Source organism: Typopeltis vanoorti, chromosome 13 (assembly GCF_054136105.1).
Source record: "Typopeltis vanoorti isolate ZY-2024b chromosome 13, IOZ_Tvanoo_1.0, whole genome shotgun sequence".
Lineage (NCBI taxonomy): Eukaryota > Metazoa > Arthropoda > Arachnida > Uropygi > Thelyphonidae > Typopeltis > Typopeltis vanoorti.
Window position 1 is genome coordinate 124,742,833 of NC_143561.1, and position 20,349 is coordinate 124,763,181.

A 20,349-nucleotide genomic window follows, 5' to 3' on the forward strand; every position below is an offset into this window, starting at 1 on the left:
TGTCCTCTCCTCCTTTCAATCTGTGTTCCCATAGTTCTAACAGAACTCATTATTACTCACTCTCTCTCTCACACAGCTATGCTGTCTCTCCACCACTCACATTTCTGCACCTATTTCCTACTCACCACTTCATTCTCACTCACCAGATTTGCAATTCCGACATTTGATTTTATCATTTCCTGCCAAAGCTTCATTATTCAATTTCAAACTACAGCTACTCATTCTCAGTAAATACATTTGACTGCACAGAACCCTTCAAGTTGAACTCCTTTAACAAAGACAACTTTGGCAGAACTGCTGTAGTACACATCTGCACTATTTTTTTTTTTTTAAGCAAGAAAGAAAGCTGGCTAATTTACAAACCTATAGTTTCACAGTGTCCTGTATACATGATACTACACTAGTACTACACAATACAGTTTATATTATTATTAACCTCGTATCAACAATTTAACTCCAAATTAATCTGCTATTTGTCAGGGCTACAATATTGTCAGATCTTATATTTGATCTTCTAGAACACTTTTAATTACAAGTAACTCTCGTATAACGCAGATGTTAGGTTCCAAAGAAATGCCGTGTTATATAAATCCTGTTATGCAAGACTCAGATCACAAAAAAAGTAGGGTTATGTTCCGAAATAGTTTTTTTTTTAATTATATAAACAATGACATATCACAAAAAAAAATTTTATTTAATTCAAGTAATTTATGTAAGTTAAGAAAACATATAAACTATGAAACAAAATACACAGTATAAACTTATAAAATTACAAATTGTACGTAAACTTCATTGCCTATAATGCATAAATGTTTTAGCCAAAATAAAATAAAGTGCATAATTTAGTCGTCATCACTGTCTTCAGAAAAAATTGTATAATTCAATTGCATACTTCGGCTGATTTAGTTGTCAAGTAGTCAGTAATAAGACCTTGCTTACCACTATGCTGCAATTTTTTTTTTTTATTAAGTTCATGATATGGAGCTAAACAAATATCCAATTGTCTCGTGAATTCTCTGGAGCGCTCCATTGAGGGATCATTATCCGTAAAATAACGTCCTTTCTTGCCAAGTCCAATCCTTCTGCTAATTTCTTTAAACTGAATTCTTTAAATGGATTCATCACAATTAGAATCTTCAGCAGAACTTTCCCACCATTTCATTTGACGTTATCTATTAACTGTACCAGTTCCTCCTAATTTAAATTATTTCCCTATCAATTAATTCACAAATTTCGTTTTCAACCATATCTCAAAAACCCTCTAAGTGGCCATTACTATAAAAATAAATTTTTTTACATAAAAAAGCATTACATATTGAATGTAACTCACCAGAAAATAAAGTGCTCAGTTTGAGATTAACACACTTATATTTTTAACGTGCTTTCCTGGCAGAGAACGAAGACAACTTTCAACAATAAACACTTTATATGGTAAACAATTGACGTACATACATGCTAAAGGGTATTTACCCCTAATCACTACATGCATGATATGGGCAGACGAAAATTTAACGAATATAAAAATTTATTTTTAAGTCACGTGCGGTGAAAAATATATGAAAAGAAAAAGGGTTACTACAATTTGTAGACCACATTATATCGAAACAGTGTTGTATAAGTACCGCGTTATTATTATTATTATTCAGGCCTCCGTGGAGTCAAAAGACTCATCGTGGGAGGTCCTTCCTAAGAAACACAAAGTCTATCAAGACTACAAAGGTTACCTGTATATTAATCAAACTTACTAGGATCATGGTCTTCCTTCAGGTCTTTTCCCCTGATCTTAGCTTCAAAACACCTATTGTGCTAACCTTTCCACTCCGATTCTGTTTAAATAACCATATCACCTTAGATTAGCTATACTCGCACATTCTTTAATGTTAACAATGTTTCTTCCTAATTTCTTCATTTTTTTAATATGATCCCATTGATGTCACCCATTATTCACTCCTCAAATTCTCAAACCTCTCATACTGCTGTCACTAGTCTTTGATCAGTTGCTTAATCTCCAACCTAACTATCAGATTATAAGTACAATTTTAATAAATTAAAATCGGTTTGAATACTCTCTTGTATATTATTAGTTTAGTGTTTTGGCTAATTTCTCTTTTATTCATTAAATTTATTTAACCAATACCCACACCATACCAGCTTTTACTTCCATCTATTTTCATATTTAATTTGCCATTTTTACTAAATATTGTGCCTAAATAGCTCAAATATTTAATTTTTCTATAGGGTTTCTATTGAGAAAGAAGGTGATGTTTTCCATGTTTCTATTTTTGCAGTCTGTCTTTTTATTGTTGATTTTCACACCAAATTAGTTATAGCATTAAATTCAATTTAGTTACATAATCCTGCAGCTTTGTAAGGGATTTGTTTCAGAGAACATTATCTGCACAAAGAGCTAAACTGAATATCTCCAGTTCTGATATCTACTTTTCTTCATGTGAACCATATAGACGATGAATAATAGTGGAGAGTCAAGCCATCTTCTTATGCCTCCTGCATTTAAAGTTTCTTTTACAAAACATATTTATGATGCAGTATCTTTTTTTTTATGTGATTCCAACTACTCATGTAAGGTTGTAAATGTATATAGTACATTAGTACCGTGAGTGGGCTAAGGATTTTTTTATTATTTTCTTCTAATTTTTTTGTATTTTTTTTTAATTTTACATAGTCCAGAAACACTGCTCTAGAGATGAAACTTTTTTAAAGTCATTCAGGCCTCCAATAAACAGGACAGTGGCCTTACAGTGAGTGATGAAATTCATATCCACTTAAAGACAATAACAAACATCCATGCCTATAGTGGATTCAAATCTGTACCCTGTTAGAGAGTGGATATGCTAACCAGGATAGCAATAAGTGAAATATTTTTTAAAATACGAGAAATTTTTTTTTTTTCACTTTAATTATAATACTGTTTTTGAATAAAGTATAACACAATTTTATACATTCTGAAAGCTTCTGTTAAGCTTATCTGAAGATGACATTGATCAGTTGAAATCAGTAGAATAGTATATCAAATAGGATGCTGTTATAGGCCAGGGAATGTGGAGAGTAGTGTTTGTGAAATGTCTAGACCAGGGGTAGCCAAACTTCTTTGACCGTCGACCCCTTCAAGAGTTTCTTGACTTTTTATCGACCCTCTCTATTTTACTATTACGTAATTATAATAGGACAAGCAAAAAAGACGCTTATATGAGTTTTTAGATTGTTTATTTTATAGTTACAGTGTTTATTGTATGTATAATATAGTATATATTATTATATTGGCTTAACGTCAAAGGGATACGTTTTTGTTTTTGACGTCCTTCTTAACATTACATATTTGATAACGTTGTCAATGTGAAGGGTGTGCTTCATGACTCTTGACAAGGTTAGCAATATTGGGTTCAGAATTACCCGTACAATGATGTCTTATATTTTTCTATCGACCCCCTAAGCCCGAATCAACCCCTAACAATGTTATTATTATTATTATTGTTGTTCCGGGAAACTCCTAGGAGCCGACAGACTCATCGAGGGAGGCCCTAACATCATGTCAAGAACAACTATTCAACATTCACACAGTATCTATCATACCTTGCCTTGAACTCATTCACGGTCGTAGCACCCACAACAGACTCTGGAAGCTTATTCCACTCATTTACCACTCTCCAAGTAAAAAACCTAGCTCTAACACCCTTGTCAACCACGCTCTTGCCCAGCTTCCATGCATGGCCCCTAGTCCATGTTAAAGTATTATGCATGTTAAAGTATTTTTCAGAAGCCAAGTGATTTGGTGAGCTGTTTTAGTCACTTTTGCAATGTTCCCCCTAAACTTCAACTCCCTATCCACCAACACTCCCAAATCCCTGGCCTCATCAATCTCCTGGAGTACGGTTCCACCAATGCGATATACTGCTGCTATTCTTTTCACCCCAAAGTGCATAACCTTACACTTTGCCACATTAAATTGACATCCATTTTTCCGAGCCCACTCCTCCAAACTATCCAAATCATCTTGTAAAATTTTGACATCCTCTGCACTCACAATTGCTCTACCCAACTTTGCATCATCAGCAAACAAGTGAACACTTCCTCTCAAATCCTTTCCAATATCATTGATGAACAAATTGAAAAGCAGTGGTCCAAGAACAGAGCCCTGCAGCACTCCACTAGTCACAAGACGTCTTTTAGACTCCACTCTTCAATAAACCACTCTCTGGTATCTCACCTTCAACCACCCTCCTATCCATCTCACCAACCCTATATCTATCCCCATCTGCTCCAGTTTACTGATTAGGGTTCCATGTGGTATCCTATCAAAGGCCTTGGCAAGGTCCAGTAGTATCACTGTAAACCCATTACCCCTATCCAGTTCAGCCGTCACTGTGTTATAAAACGTGAGCAAGTTACTGAGGCATGATCTACCCTTCACAAAACCATGTTGTCCCCCATACAATATCCCATTTTCATCTATCCAATCCTGTATTCTTTTCTTGACTAATTTCTCTAAGACCTTGACAATGATTCCTGATATGCTAATCGGTCGGTAATTTACAACAGCAGTCTTGGAACCACCTTTATGCAGTGGAACTATTTTCCCCTCTTTCCACCTGCTCGGGACTAACCCAGACCCGAGACTCAAATTAAACAAAATGGTCAAGGGTACTGATAATTCTTTAGCTGCTTCTCGTACAACACGAGATTGGATATACTATCCAATCCCATAGATGTATTGACATTGAGGTTATGCAATAGACTACTCACCTCCACTTCATTCACCACAATTCCCATATAATCTACTGGTTTATTCGTTTCTGCAATGTCACCACCTGGATGATATATTCTTGCAAAGTGCTCACTCAGTAACTCAACTATCTCAACTGATTATATCGACCCCTGGGGGTCGATATCGACCACTTTGGTGACTACTGGTCTAGAAAAATTAGTTGGACAAATAAAAGGAAGATTATCCTAATGGGAGATTTTAATTATAGGAATGTGGATTGGGAAGAAGAGATAGTGTATAGTAACAAGAAGAGTGAATTTGTTGAGTTTTTTGCAGGATAACTATCTAAAGAAGCATGTGATGGAAGGAATATAAGGTTTATCAGTCTTAGATTTGGTGATCTTCTCACAATGTAGTTATGAATGAGGTATCAACACTGCCACATGTTTGTGAAAGTGATCATGAGGTATTGGTTTGGAGGGTAGTCAAACAGGAAAAAGGTGATAATCAGAACTCCATAGTCAACTAGCATCAATTTTATTTATTTTGTATGGGGTTCTCCCTTTCCTCTCCCATCCCTCAGGATGGGTTGAGCCCTCCTAATGAGAGATTAAGTAAGTATTTTATGACTGTAGATCCGTGTGTGTTCACAGGGCAAATTAGTTTGGCAAATAAAAGGAAAATGATCTTGTTCTGAGAAACGAAAAAGACAAATTTCTGAGCGAAAAAACTCTACTTCCATATGAGACCAGCTAATTCACCTTTAGTCGAAAAGAGACCAGATAAAGGTTCCTCACATCATGGATGGGAATCGAACTCAGGTCTTTCCAACCAAAGGGCTTTGTCTATACCGACTGAGCTACGGAGGCTCTTGCCTGTATCAATACATTGAGTTGATGAATTGATTAGAAAAGATGTTGACAGTGCATGGGAAATGATAAGGCAGTATCTAACACAAGCAATGCAGAACTGCATACCAAGAGTTAAGTGAAGTACCAGTGAAATCAAGCAAGTAGTGTGACAAACAAAGTTAATATGGAGGAAGTACAAAACAATTTGCAGTGAACAGATGCATGAAGAATATAAATTTCAGGCCAGAAAAGTGACAAGCATGGTTAAAAAGGAAAAAGTAGAAAATGAGAGGAGATTGGCCAGTCAGGTCAAAGCTAATCCAAGAAAAGTTTTCTGCTATGTAGCAAGCAAGAGGAAAAATAATTATGGTAGGTTGATTGATGGATAGTTATGACAGAATGGATGCACTGAGGTATGAGCACTGGTAAAAAGGGACTATGACTTGACTAGTGAATGATATTGCAACAGAGTTCTTCAATGTCATGTTCAATTGTTCCATGGTGATGTAGGTGAAGAATTAATTTTTTAATTCTTCACCTAACCACCTAACCTAAGTAACCACAGCAAATAATATAGTGGAATTATTTAATGAACACTTCATAGTTGTGTGAATGATGCTGTGCAACATGTAGAAGGGAAGCAAGAATTAGAATTAAAGGTGAAAGAATCGGAGGTTATCAGGTGTTGCTTGGGTTGGATGTTAATAAGGCTGTGGGAATGGATGACATATCACCATGCATTTTTAAAGAATGTGCAAAAGAATTAGTCATGCTCTTGTTCTGGTTATTTAATAAAAGTCGTGCAGTGGGTAAGGTTCCTAAGGTGTAGAAAGAAAGCAAAATAATACCTTGTAAAACTCTATGTAGCTTGGAAGTACCAAAGCGCTTTACATCAATTTTTAGAGGTCAAGTCTCATGAGATTGTTACAAAAATAACCTTGTATGTCTCTATATATTTTATGCTAAATATTAATGTAAATAACCCTATGGGAATTGACTGTATTTACTGCTTTAACAAAAATTTCTAGAATGTAAAAATAACAAAGGCAATGCTTTGCCACCGGAACTTTGAATAATAGTATGTATAAGGACACAAGAAAGTTGTTTACGATTTAAGTGTATGAGAAAGTTGTTTGCGAGCTCTGCGTATAAACATCTTCAAAGTTAGTGTCAAAGAGATCGGCAACATTCCGACAAGTTTCTGCTGCCCTGACAAGATAGGATTAAAGGAGTGCATGGAGGAGAAGAAAGAATGAGTCTGTCTTAACAGAAGATCAAAGAGTCATGCCGAATTCTTCGGGGGTTACAATCCTTCGTGCAAGCTCCTGGAGAACGTGAAATAAAAAGGGACTGAGCCGAACATAGAGGTGGTCGCCAATCAGAGTTCACAGACAGTCAGAGGCAAGCGGCAGATATCAAGGTCGGCAGTTAGAGGCAGAAATACCAGGAGTAGGATCCAGAGGACCAGACGTCACACCAGAGGAGAAAATTGGGAAATACCCGAGCCAAGTGTCAGTCGGATGTCTTTTTGCCGTGGGAGGTCAACTGAAGCCAATAGCTGCAGAGCGAACTTCAAGTGCCGGAGAATTTGCCCGTATGCTGAAACCTTTTGCCTGAGCTATTCGAGTACCGCAGATTGCAATCCAAAGCCTGCCAAATCCCCGAGAGATCCAGTAAAGTGCAAGACCTTTGATTGAGTGTGACACAGAGCTTCTGTAAGTTTGTTCCATCTTTTATTGTACATTTCCTTTATAATGTAGGAGATATGTTATTGATGGACTGATAAGAATTAAGTTAATAGTAATAAGTGTCCATAAGAGAGTCATTTGGCATATTAATAATTGGCATAAGATTTGTGAGATAACTTGGCATAGCTAGCTAACTTCTTTGCGAGTAAATTAGTTTCAATAATTTGATTTAATAAGCAGAGAAGTAATTGAGTAATTATATTGTATAGTCATTTAGTAGTGAAAAGGGAAAGTTTGTTTCTTTATGCTAAAGTCTAACAGATAGGTAGAGAGAGTAACCACCCTATCGTTTAATTAATGTACTTTGTTATTAATATAAATAAATGTGTTTTAATCATCATCATACGTATCAAGGATTTAGGCCTAGTATGGTCTGTTCCTGCCTTAGAAGTCATCGTTGAATCGTTTAAGAGGACGTCCTGGTTTTCTTTTTCCTAATGGCTTGTACTTTAAGGCTTGTTTTGGTAATCTTTCTGTTTTCATTCTTTGAACGTGTTCCATCCATCTATGTTTATATTTTTTAATTTTTTCAATTACCGGTTCTTGGTTTAATTCTTTCATAATATCTTCGTTTCTTTTGTGATCAAATAGGGTATACTTTGCAGTTTTTCTCATAAACTTCATTTCTGCTGTTGTTAATCTTTGTTTGTCTTTTTGTTTTATTGTCCAGATTTCGCTTCCATACATTAAGACCGGTAGGGCTAATGTATTGTATACTTTTAGCCTGGTTTGTGTTTGAACTAGGTTTGGTTTAAATATAGAGTTAATTACTCCTGTTATTTTTAAATATTTTGCAATTTTTATGTTTATATCTTTTTCATTTTCATAAGTCATCATACATCCTAGGTAGTTAAATGAATTCACCTGTTCTAAGATCTTGTTATCTAATACTATTTTAGTTCTTGCTGGATCTTGTCCTTTAAAGGCCATAGTTTTTGATTTTTCCGTTGATATTATCATACCATAATCTTTGGATATCTCATTTAGATTTAAAATAGCTTTCTGTAAGTTATCTTCAGAATTTGTAATTATTATTTGGTCGTCTGCAAAGAGGAGAGTGTTTAAGTTACCTGTAGGTGAAAGTTTAATTCCTTGATGTAAATTTTTACTCCATTTTATTATTATTTCATTTAAGTAGATATTAAAAAGAGTTTCTGAGAGGGGCATCCCTGTCGGACCCCTTGGTTTATCTCTCTTGTATATGATAGCTCATTATTTAATCTTATTTGTATTTGATTATGTTCATATATACTTGTGATAGCTTTTAGGATATTATTTGGTATTTGTCTTTCTTTTAATATGTTAAATAATATGTTTCTTTTAACTTTGTCAAATGCTTTTTCAAAGTCAATAAATGCAATATGTGTTTCTAAATTATATTCTCTTCTTTTCTCTATTATTAATTTTAGGCAGAAGGCTGTGTCTATATATGATCGTCCTTTTCTAAATCCATTTTGTACCTCTAGAATAAAGTTTTCGGAATATTTCATTAGTTTGTTATTTAAGATTCTGCTGTATATTTTGTAACATGAATTTAGTATACTGATACCTCTATAGTTTTTAGGGTCATCTCTATTACCTTTCTTAAAGATAGGAATCACAATTGCTTTTTTCCATTCTATTGGGGGGATACCAGTTGAGTAAATTTTATTTAAAAATAATAAGAGTCTTCCTTTGAATCTTGTTCCTGCGTATTTATATAGTTCTGAACCTAGCTTATCTTCTCCAGGTGATTTTCCGTTTCTTGTTTCTTTCAGGCTGATTTCTAATTCTTCTTCAGTTATTTCCTTTTCATTTTCGTTAATTGTTTGCCAGTTGTCTTTTTTAAAATATTTGTCTGTCCACAGTTCTGTGTAGTAATTTAGAAATTCTTCTAATTTCAATTCAGTGTTTAATTTTATGTTTTCTTTGGTATCTGCATTTAGGTGGTTCAAAATCTTATATACATTGGGTCTTATTTTATATAAATCATGTTCTAAATTAGAAACAAATTTATTCCATGATTCTCTATGTCTTTTTCTGACCTCTTTTAGCTATGGCTCTTATTCTTTTATATTCTATTTCATCTTCTAATCTTTTACTGCTTAACCATTTGTGATAGGCTTCTTTTTTGAATGATATAATCACGTAATCACAAGAAAGATATTTATTTAACCAAATATTTCGGTCTGGAAATAGCAGACCATCGTCGGTGGTATTACAAGAACAGTTTAAAAAATATACAAGCTAGAATACTAACAATAGATCGTTGAAATTAGAACATGCCGCGTGATGTTATATCACTAAGTATGAAACGAAATATTTTGAAGTAGAAACATGATTGAATTTGCTATTAAAAAAAAAAAAAAAAAATTAATGGGTAATCTTGATTAGGCTTTCCCAGATTTTTGATATAGATATGCAGTCATTACGATTCAGGTTGGGATGATGGAGCAAGGCCTCCACGCTTTCCTTGAACAAACGTTCGAACCTATAACGGGATCTATGTAAGAGGCGCGTTTTGGACCAAAGGATGCTGTGGTCAGTTTCAATCCCGTGTTGAGCCAAACCAGACTTTTCAGGTTTATTGTGAAGAATGGATGATTGATGTTCTTGGATTCTTTTTTCAAGAGAACGTCCAGTCTGTCCAAAGTAAGAGAGATCACAGTTGCAAGGAATTTGATAAACTCCAGGAAGAGATAAAGTTGAGCGTTTGTCTTTAGGAGAAGGAAATTGAGAAGACAATTTGTTAATAGGAGAATACGTAGCTGTTAAATCATATTTCTTCAAAATTCTTGCGATAGGTTCTGAAATACCGGAGATATAAGGAATAGGTACTCGACGTATTGAATCTTTGTTGTTTTGTGGAGGATTATAAGATGTAAGAAGACGTTGAATACTTTTTTCAGAAAAGCCATTGAGTTTCATGTGTTGCTGGATAGTAGAAAGTTCTTTCTGTAGATAATCAAAAGTAGAACAATTAGTTTTGGCTCTTTTGATGAGACATTTTATAATTCCTGTTTTATGACATGGATGATGGGCTGATTCTTTCAGAATATAACGACCTGTGAATGTTGGTTTCCTGTATACTGTAGTTGTAAGAATATTTGAAGATGATCGGATGAGGAGAACGTCTAAAAAAGATAACTGGTTGTTTTCTTCTAATTCCATAGTAAACTTTATGCGATGATGTAAGGAATTAATACTGTTTAAAAAGGAAGATAAAGTGTTTTTACTGTGAGGCCAAATAGCAAATATGTCATCTATATATCTTACCCAAAAAGATGGTAGAGGGAAACTAGATGTGAAGAGGACTTTTTCTAAATGTTCCAAATAAAAGTTGGCTAAAGCTGGAGAAAGAGGACTTCCCATGGCTGTTCCTTCTACTTGGCTATAAAATTTGTTTTGACATATGAAATAACCAGAATGTATAACGAAATCGAATAGTTTTATAATATCTTGAGGAAAGATGTCAGCAAGTAGTTTTAAAGTTTCCTTAAGAGGTACATTGGTGTATAAAGATTCTATATCAAAACTAACCATAAGATCTGTAGGTTGTAATGAGACATCTTTTAATTTTTCTAAGAAATCTGAGGAGTTTTTTAAAAAAGAACTCGAGTTGCCAATGTAAGATTTCAGTAATTTAGCTAGATATTTGGCTATACGGTAAGTAGGAGAATCAATGCAATCTACTATTGGACGAAGAGGATAGTCAATCTTATGGATTTTTGGAAGGCCATAAAATCTAGGAGGTCTTGCAAAATGAGTTTTAAGTCTTTCAATTGTGTCTTTATCCAAACTGATGACTTCATCAAGGAGAGAATTTAATTTCTTTAGTTGTCTGTTGGTTGGATTATAATCAATTTCTTGATATGTGGAGCGATCTCGCTCGAAATATTTGGTTAAATAAATATCTTTCTTGTGATTACGTGATTATATCATTCAGTCTTATGTCGCAAGTATCCTTAAAACAACAAAGGCTTCTTTTTTCTTTTTGATTATTTCTTTGATTGTATCATCCCAGATCTTCAGTTTTTTTTCTTTTATTGAATTTTTTGGTCTTTCCTAAGCTTTCATTTGCTGCTGCATTTAGTATCGTTTTTATATTAAGCCATTCTATTTCTTCATTTTGTTTTATTTTATCTAGATACTGGTTAATTCTTTGTTCATATAGCCATTGTACATTTGTGTCATTCAATAGTCTAGTTTTATAAACAAATGTTTCAATTTTTCTTTCTGTTCTTGTTACTTGTAGCCATTTAGGTGGTAATCTTAATTTTATTTTAACAAGGAAGTGGTCACTGCTTATTTCATATCCTCTGTGAACTCTAACATCTAGTGAAAATTCTGATGTCTTTTCATTTAATATGAAGTAATCTAATATTGATTTCCATCAATATTAGATTACTTCATATTACTTCATATGTGTTTTAATTATATGTCAATAGAGTGCCACCTGATCTTTTATTTTACAATGCACTATTCCTAAATAAACTCTAATCTGTGAGCAGGAAACAACTAAAGGCATTAAAAGTGTAGTTTAAGTATGTAAGAACCACAACTGTTTATGTAAACTTTATTGAAGGAATTTATGCTAGTGAGAGAGAGAGATATCTACTGAACATATTACTAAGTCTTATGCTGATAGAGAAATACTGGTGGTGCAGTTTCAACAAATAAATTTTCCAGTGTTCATAGGCATACAACCAGTAAATACAAAAGGTGGATAAACATAGTACAGTAGAATAAGTAAGAAAGGTTACGAAAGCAAAAGCGCACTGCTATAAAGAAGATATTACAACCTCTCTGCAAGCATGGTTCGAGAACAGAAGTTTCCAATTATAGACCGGTGTGTATATCTGCATTTGTGATCAAAGTGGTTAGAAATAGAATACATGATGAGCTGTGTGTGATAAAAGGACCTCCCAGATGAGTCTTTGACTACATGAGGTCTTGGGGTGATAATAATAATAACCCATGCATTTGTGAAGGGCAGGTTTTTTTAACAATTTGCTTATGTTTTATGATAAGGTGATGAATGTGATGGATAAGAGAGAATCATATACAGTGATATTCTTGGACTTTGCAAAAGCATTCGATAGATTACCACATAATAAGCTGGTGTACAAGCTGCAGTGGATAGGAATAGACAGTATATTGGTTAGATGGATTGGAGATTGGCTCCAAATGATACCAGCAAGTTGTGTATGATGGGGCTGTGTCTCAGAAAAGAAAAGTGACCGGTGGTGTGCCTCAGGGTTGGGTTTTATTCTTGTGCTCCTACTATTTAACTTGTTTGTTAATGATATTTCATGTGGATTGACTGGGGAGCTTCAAATGATGTAAATGATCATGCAAAGTTAGGTAGAATTATCAGAAGTAGTGCTGATGTTAATTCTCTACAAAAAGATTTGAATAGACTTTTAGCTTGGACAAATGAGTGGGCTTGCAGTTTTAATATTAATAAATGCAAGGTATTTTTCATTTTGGGATACTGGGATATAATGCTATATTCTCTACATTGGTGGAGCTATACTTCAGGAAGTGGATGAGATTCAGATCTTGGAGTGATCGTTGACAGTGGAATGAGGTTCCAAGGGCACATCACATGTGTTGCAAAGGACTGCACACTGTATTGCTGCTGTGATAAATAGTACAATGACACGTAGGGATAAAGAGGTGGTGGTGGATCTATATAAGGCATTGGTCAGACCACTTAATGGACTATTGTGCTCAGATTTGGTCACCTAGTTTTCATTTTGATGAAAACACTAGAGTACAAAGACGAATAACCAAAGTGATATCAGTACTCTGGAGTGTTAGTTATGAAGAGCGTTTAAAAGAATATGGATTACAGAGGCTGGTGGATAGGAGGAAAAGAGGAGATTTGATAGATACCTTCAAGTTAGTTAAGGGATTCTATCAGATTAATACAGATGAAATTATAAAAAGAGCAGATGTTAAGTTAGGAAGAATGAGAGGCCAACCCTGGAAGTCATATAGAGATGTGGTGAAGAAGGAAGTCAGGAGTATATTTTTTTATCGAAGAATTATTAATGAGTGGAATGCATTGCCTGAGTGCACTGTGAGTGCAGGTAGTGTAAATAACTTCAAAGCTCATTATAGACATGTTGCTGGTTGAGTGGACCTCCCACGATGAGCCTATTGACTCCATGGAGGTTACCAAATAATTACTGCATATTAATTTGTTGCTGTATTGGACAAACTAATATGCAATAATTTCTTGAAAAGTTAATTTAACATGCCCTTACATCAATTAAATTTCTTAAACAGCTCATTAAATTCCACAAACTTCAAATTTATAGGATAATTTGCTGAGAGGGATATGATGCAATATATGTCAGCACCACACACTGCCATTTATTTCAGAACCACAGAGCATTGCCAATACTGTAGAATACTCCCCTCTCCTATAATATCACAAAACAAAACAGACATTTTGTGGGCTGACTGGCCAAGTAGTTAGTTCATCCACTCTCCAGCCAACAGGCTGTGGGTTTGAATCCTGCCATGGATAATTGTAATTATCCATTGCAGATAATTGGATAATTGTAATTATTCAAGACAATTACATGTTTGTAATTGTCTTGGGAGGATGAATCTCAGCTGAGCACCTAGTGTGAGGTCAATGTCCTGCCTATTGGAGGTCTGAGATGGCTTGAAAAAGTTCCATGTTTCATCTCTAGAGCAGAGTTTCTGGACAAGCAAAAAAAAAAAAATTACAAAAATGGAAAAAAAATCTTAGCCCACCCACAGTATGGATGTACTATAAATTTATTACAAAAAAAAAACTTCAAAATCATCTACTGAACATCATCTATGCAATTGAGCAGCAACATTGCCCAGACCAGAAATAATACAAAATTGGAAATAGCCATCATCATAGCACTTTTACTTGCAATGGATATTCAATACTGTAATAACATGCAATAAACAGCATAGCTGCATTTCATCTTAGCAACACAAAACATAACTTAAGTAAATTAAAAATAAAAAAATAGTAGCAAGGCTTATACGTTGGTTAGACATAACTGGTAATTAGTTTACGGAATTAACAACGCAAATGAAGTATATTAATTAAAGGTAACTTTAATGAATCACTTCTATATTTCGGCAACGTCACATTGCTATCCTCAGGAACGTAAAGATATGGTATGTGCACACAGGCATTAACACAAAGCAAATGAGGAAGAAAGCAAGAAACTAATATTGTTCCTAAAGTCCTAATGGTGCCCTCTTGCGGGCTAAGTAGTCTTGGCTGTTGGGCTGAAGTTCTCATAATGTAAGCTCCCAAATTTGGGGTAGTTTCATGCACCCAAATTTGTTGAGGTTAGGAACGTTTTTTAGAGCTGTTGAAGATTCTTTGAATAATCTTTCGTATTTAAACTTGCTGCGATGAATTATTTTTGTTTTTTTCCAATGAATTTTATGGTGGGTATCTAAGGCATGGTCTGCCAGCCCAGAGCGGCTGTACTGGTGAAACCGGATGTAGTCTTTGTGTTCTGAAATCCTGATATTAGTTGTTCTGCCTGTTTGGTCAAAGTAGGACAATTTGCAGCTGCAAGGGACCTGGTATACACCAGGTAGGTCTAGGGGAAGTGGTTGGTCTTTGGTAGAGCGGATAAGGGATGCCAACTTTTTATATGGTCTGTAACAGGAAGTAAGGTCATATTTTTTGAGGATATTGGTTATTTTCTCAGAGGTGCCCTGGATGTAGGGGATGGTGATAGACTTGGTGTAGTCTTTATTGTGGAGGGGGGTTGTGGTTTACTGGTTTTAGTATTTTTTGGATTTTTTTGGGGTTATAGCCATTGGCTAAGAAAGTGTTGAGGATGTGGTTTAGTTCAGTAGTCAGGGCCTTGTCATCTGAGCAGGTTAATTTTGCCCTGTTATATAGTGTTTTTATAACCCCATATTGTTGTGAGGGGGGGGGGATTGCTGGTGAATGTATCGGCCAGTATGGGTGGGTTTTCTGTAAACAGAGAAAACCAAAGATCCATTAAGCTGGCGGGTGATTAAAGTGTCTAGGAAGGGGAGGGTGTTGTTTTCCTCTTTTTCTAAGGTGAACTGGACTCTGGGGTGTTGGTTGTTTAAGTGTGTTAGGAAGGAGCGGAGTGTGTCTGAGCCATGTGGCCAAATAGCAAACACATCATCCACATAACGAAGCCAAATAGTGGGTTTTTATGGGGCAGAGTTTAAGGCTTTCTCTTCAAATGTCTCCATAAAGAAATTGGCCAAGGGTGGGGAAAGTGGTGAACCCATGGCTGTCCCCTCTATCTGTTTGTAGAACTTTCCTTGCCAAACGAATGAGTTCATTGTGAACTGAAATAGGGCTGAGATATCGGGAGGAAACTTGGCTTGGATGAGCTCAAGGGTTTCTTTGAGTGGGACATTAGTGAATAGGGAGGAGACGTCAAAACTGACCATTATGTCAGTGTGTTGGAGTGTGAGGTTTTCTATACTGGCTTTAAAGTGGGCTGAGTTTTTTATGTGTGATGGTGTGTTGCCAGTGTAGTGTGTGAGCGTTTTGGCTAAATGTTTGGCTAATTTATATGTGGGGGAATCAATGCCATCCACTATGGGACGCAATGGCACATTTTGTTTATGTATTTTTGGGAGTCCATATAATCGGGGGGGGGTCCAGAGTTATAAGGTTTAAGTTTGTTGGTGACTTCCACAGGCCAAGAAGTGACTTTCTTAAGGAGTCTGTGGAGAGTTCTAATCTGAGAGCTGGTCGGATTGTATTCAATGGGGAGGTAAGTAGTACGGTCTGGTACTCTAGGAAAACTCCTCTCACAACAACAACACTAGTACAGTCCTGAAACCATCTTTGTCATCCGTCTTTGTATCCTTTCCACAGTTAATTTATCCCCTTCAAATCCTGGGGACCAAATCTGAGAACAATAGTCCAAGTGTGGTCTGATCAGAGACTTATACAACGGAATGATAACCCTCTTATCTCTGCAGGTCAGTGTCCTTCTCATAATTGCATGTGTAGAAAGTTTTTTACCTTGGGTATAATATATGTTAAAGATGCAAAGCTATTTTAAACCTGGTTTTACTCCATTTCCCAAGTAAGCAAACAGACAAATAAGTCAAGTTTGCACCTGCACGTATTGCAAGATTAGGTGACCCACAAAGTATTGCAAGTCTAATATTTTAATGATACTTGTGACATAATGATTAGAAATATAATCACGTTAACACAAGAATAATGTTTAATTTGCCAAATATTTCGGTCTGAATATTACAAACCATCTTCAGTGGCTACATAGGAATAGTTTAAAAAAAAAAAAAAAAAAGTAGAATACGAACAATTGATCATTCACACATAGAACGAGCCGTGTGATGTCATATCGCTAAGTATTAGAAGAGTAAACATTTTTAAAGTCATAATTAAAAATATTAATTCAGAAATTCATATATAATCTTAAATAACATTAGACTAATATAGGAAATTTACAAAAAAAAAAATTAATGTGTTATCCTAATTAAACTTTCCTAAATTTTTGATATAGATATACAGTCATTACGATTCGAGTAAGGATGTTGAAGTAAGGCCTCCACACTTTCTTTAAATAAACGTTCAAATTTGTAGTGACATCTGTGTAGGAGGAGAGTCTTGGACCAAAAGGATGTTGTGGCTTGTTTCTAATCCATGCTGAGCTAATCCAGATTTCTCAGGTTTGTTGTGTTGAATTGATGACTGATGCTCTTGAATTCTTTTTTCTATAGAATGTCCAGTTTGTCCAAAGTAAGAAAGGTTACAATTACAAGGAACTTGATATACAAGAGGCAATATTGAGCATTTATCTTTAGATGAAGGAAAATGGGTGGATAATTTGTTAATAGGTGTATAAGTGGCTGTTAGATCATATGTCTTCAGAATTCTTGAAATTGGTTCTGAAATCCCAGAAATGTAAGGAATTGGAATTCGGCATATTGAATCTTTGCGGTTCTGTGTTGGATAGTAAGAATCAAAAAGATGTTGTGTACTCTTTTCGGAGAAGCTATTTAGTTTCATGTGATGCTTGATAGTCGGGAGTTCTTCCTGTAATAAATGAGAAGTTGAACAGTTAGTTTTGGCTCGTCGGATTAAACATTTTATGATTCCTGTTTTTTGACAAGGATGATGAACAGATTTTTTGAGAATATAACGAGCTGCAAAAGTTGGTTTTCTGTAAACTGTTGTCGTAAGAATACCAGAAGTGAACGGATGAGAAGGACGTCTAAAAAAGATAACTTGTTGTCTTTTTCAATCTCCATGGTACACTTTATACGAGGATGTAAGGAATTGATACTGCTTAAAAAGGAAGCTAAGGAGTCTCTGTTGTGAGGCCATACAGCAAAGATGTCGTCTATATATCTAACCCAAAAGGATGGGTGAGGGAATATAGATGAGAACAGGACTTCTTCTAGATGTTCTAAATAAAAGTTGGCAAGAGCAGGAGAAAGTGGACTTCCCATGGCTGTTCTTTCTACTTGGTTGTAAAATTTGTTTTGACATAAGAAATATCCAGAATGCATTACGAAATCAAATAACTTTATAATATCTTGTAGGAAGATGTCAGCAAGTAATTCTAAAGTCTCTTTGAGAGGTACATTCATATATAAAGATTCTATATCAAAGATAACCATAAGATCTGTAGGTTGTAAAGTGATGTTTCTTAATTTATTTAAGAAATCAGAAGAGTTTTTCAAAAAAGAGCGCGAGTTGCCAATGTGTGATTTCAATAATTTAGATAGATATTTGGCTATGTGATAAGTAGGAGAATTTATATTCAGAACCAATTTCAAGAATTCTGAAGAAATATGATTTAACAGCCACTTATACTCCTATTAACAAATTATCCACCTATTTTCCTTCATCCAAAGATAAATGCTCAACCTTGTCTCTACCTGGTGTGTATCAAGTTCCTTGTAATTGTAATCTTTCCTACTTTGGACAAACTGGACATTCTATAGAAAAAAGAATTCAAGAGCATCAGTCATCAATTCAACACAACAAACCTGAGAAATCTGGATTAGCTCAGCATGGATTAGAAACAAGCCACAACATCCTTTAGTCCAAGACTCTCCTCCTACCAGATGTCGCTACAAATTTGAACGTTCATTTAAAGAAAGTGTGGAGGCCTTACTTCAACATCCTAACTTGAATCATAATGACTGTATATCTATATCAAAAATTTGGAAAAGTTTAATTAGGATAACACGTTAATTTTTTTTTTTTTTGTAAATTTCCTATATTAGACTAATGCTATTTAAGATTATTATATGAATTTCTGAATTAATATCTTTAATTATGACTTTAAAAATGTTTACTCTTCTAATACTTAGTGATATGACATCACGCGGCTCGTTCTATGTGTGCATGATCAACTGTTCGTGTTTTTTTTTTTTTTTTTTTTTTTTTTTATAAACTATTCCTATGTAGCCACTGAAGATGGTCTGTAATATTCAGACCGAAATATTTGGCAAATTAAACATTTTTCTAATGCAAGTCTAGGCAACTTGTGGTAAAGGTGGAATAAGCTCTGATCACTATTCTTAATATTTATCCTTAATGCAAAGCCCATCTCCTTGAGGAGATGTATGATGCTATGCATTAAAGGGAAGGGGCCACTGCCCAGACTGGTTTTGACCTTTATTGAGGTCTCATCAGTGGGAGCCAGGCTTAGAAATGCCAAGGTTAAGTAATACATAGCTTAAGTATTTTACCAAAACAAGTTACCATAAAGGTGCTTTGACCTTATTAAATAAAAATCTCAGGATGAGAGATAGATTTAGAAAGTTTTTTACTTTGGGTATAATAAATGTTAAAGATACCAAGCTATTTTAAACCTGGTTTTACTCCATTTCCCAAGTAAGCAAACAGACAAATAAGTCAAGTTTGCACCTGCACGTATTGCAAGACTAGGTGACCCGCAAAGTAGTGCAAGTCAGGTTTAAAATAGCTTGGCATCTTTAACATATATTATACCCAAGGTAAAAAACTTTCTACATCTATCTCTCATCCTGAGATTTTTATTTAATAAGGTCAAAGCACCTTAATGTAACTTCTTTTGGTAAAATGCTCTGTATTACTTAACCTTGGTATTTCTAAGCCTAGCTCCCACTGATGAGACCTCAATAAAGGTCGAAACTGGTCTGGGTAGTGGCCCCTTGCCTTTAATGCATAGCATTATACATCTCCTCAAGGAGATGGGCTTTGCATTAAGGGTAAGTATTAAGAATAGTGATCAGAGTTGCCTAGACTTGCACTACTTTGCGGGTCACCTAGTCTTGCAATACGTGCAGGCGCAAACTTGACTTATTTGTCTGTTTGCTTACTTGAGAAATGGAGTAAAACCAGGTTTAAAATAGCTTGATATCTTTAACACACACACACACACACACACATATATATATATATATATATATATGGAGTGTAGTAATGGCAGTGAAGAGGGATGATAGTGTAGACGAGACAATAGTAATAGTTGGGACGAATGACCAAGAGAGGTAGCATGATTGTGTGATTTGAAGTTGATGTTAGAGACAGCGCAGCAGAAACGTGTCCAATGAAAGATAGTGAGCATGTTTCCCCAGTGACAAATGAGATGATAGTGAGAATGTCCAGGAAAAGAGGTCTGGAATATGTGGATGCATGGTGTACATTTGAGGATAGAAGAGAGCTGTATGAAAGAAATAGGTTACATTTGAATGCAGAAGGGCACAAGCATTTGGAGGCTGTTGTTTTCTGGGCAAATGTCAGGACAGGGAAACTAGAACTGCACAGGTGGAAGATTGCAGTGATGAGTGTGAGGAGAGTAATAATGGCTATAAGAATACTGGCAATGCACTGGTTTTTCTGTATACAAATACCAGGAGCATTAGGAATAAAGGAAATGAATTTGTGGCATTGAATACTCTCCAAAGGTTGTTGGTATCAGTGAAACCTGGTTAACTGAGTAGGATGCTCTAACAGGGATAGAAATCGAAGGATACAGCATATATTTCAACAGGATAGGAAGGGTAAATGTGGTGG

The 20,349-nt window shown here is 35.2% G+C and overlaps 1 protein-coding gene across 2 annotated transcripts in view; it reads right to left on the reverse strand.

The window, feature by feature from the left end:
* LOC150100518 (growth factor receptor-bound protein 14-like) overlaps positions 1-20,349 on the reverse strand; it is a 341,775-nt gene that overhangs the window by 108,680 nt on the left and 212,746 nt on the right. The gene's annotated exons all lie outside the window — the stretch shown is intronic.